This window comes from Chiloscyllium plagiosum, chromosome 11 (genome assembly GCF_004010195.1).
Source record: "Chiloscyllium plagiosum isolate BGI_BamShark_2017 chromosome 11, ASM401019v2, whole genome shotgun sequence".
NCBI classification, from domain to species: Eukaryota; Metazoa; Chordata; class Chondrichthyes; order Orectolobiformes; family Hemiscylliidae; genus Chiloscyllium; species Chiloscyllium plagiosum.
In genome coordinates, this window is record NC_057720.1 from 20,205,107 (window position 1) to 20,206,213 (window position 1,107).

The following is a 1,107-nucleotide window of genomic DNA, read 5'->3' on the forward strand; positions in this document are numbered from 1 at the left end:
TGTGTTGCTGGAAAAGCGCAGCAGGTCAGGCAGCATCCAGGGAACAGGAGAGTCGACGTTTCGGGCATAAGCCCTTCTTCAGGCTTTCGGGCTTATGCCTGAAACGTCGATTCTCCTGTTCCCTGGATGCTGTCTGACCTGCTGCGCTTTTCCAGCAACACATTTTCAGCTCTGATCTCCAGCATCTGCAGACTTCACTTTCTTCTCATGTCTTTGCTTAGCCTGTCCCAGGATAGATGTGTTGTCCCAGTCGAAATGGTGGTTTTTTTCATCTGTGTGTAGGGCTATGAGGGAGAGGGGTCGTGTCTTTTTGTGGCTAGCTGGTGTTTGTGTATCCTGGTGGCTAACTTTCTTCCTATTTGTCCTACGTAGTGTTTGTGGTAGTCCTTGCATGGAATTTTATAGATGATGTTGGTTTTGTCCATGGGTTGTACTGGGTCTTTTAAGTTTGTTAGTTTTTGTTTGAGAGTGTTGGTGGGTTTGTGTGCTACTAGGATTCCGAGGGGTCCACAAGGTCCCTCACCAACGTTTACAGATGCACCAGTGAAAACATACTGTCTGGGTGCATAACATCCTAGTATGGCAACTGTTCTACCATAAGAAACTACAGAAAGTTATGTGCACAGCCCAGACCATCACAAAAGCCAACTTCCCAACCATGGACTCCATTTACACTACCATTGCTGTTGAAAGGCTACCAACATCATCAAAAATCCAACGCATATTCATATTGCTCTCTTACAGCCTCTTCGATCAGGTAGAAGATACAGAAGCTTGAACATACCCACGTGGAGACTCCCTCTAGCACCAGGCCTCTCCAGACCAAAGTGACTTCCAGGTTGGACACCACTTCCGTTTCCAGGTCAGCACCTGGGCCACCGTGACCACCCACCAGGACTCTCGAGTACTCACCCGTCTCTGCTCTAGATGTCTCCCACAACGCTGCCTGGGATTCTGCTGACAACAGCACTTGGACCAGCTCAGACTTCCCTTCAGCTCCTGCCTCTACCTGTAGCTCCGCCTAATCTGCAAGCAAGTCCCGGGCTTCATTTCCCAACCCGCAGCCAGCCGGCGCACCAACTCTCCCTCCTTCCCCATCCACCCCTA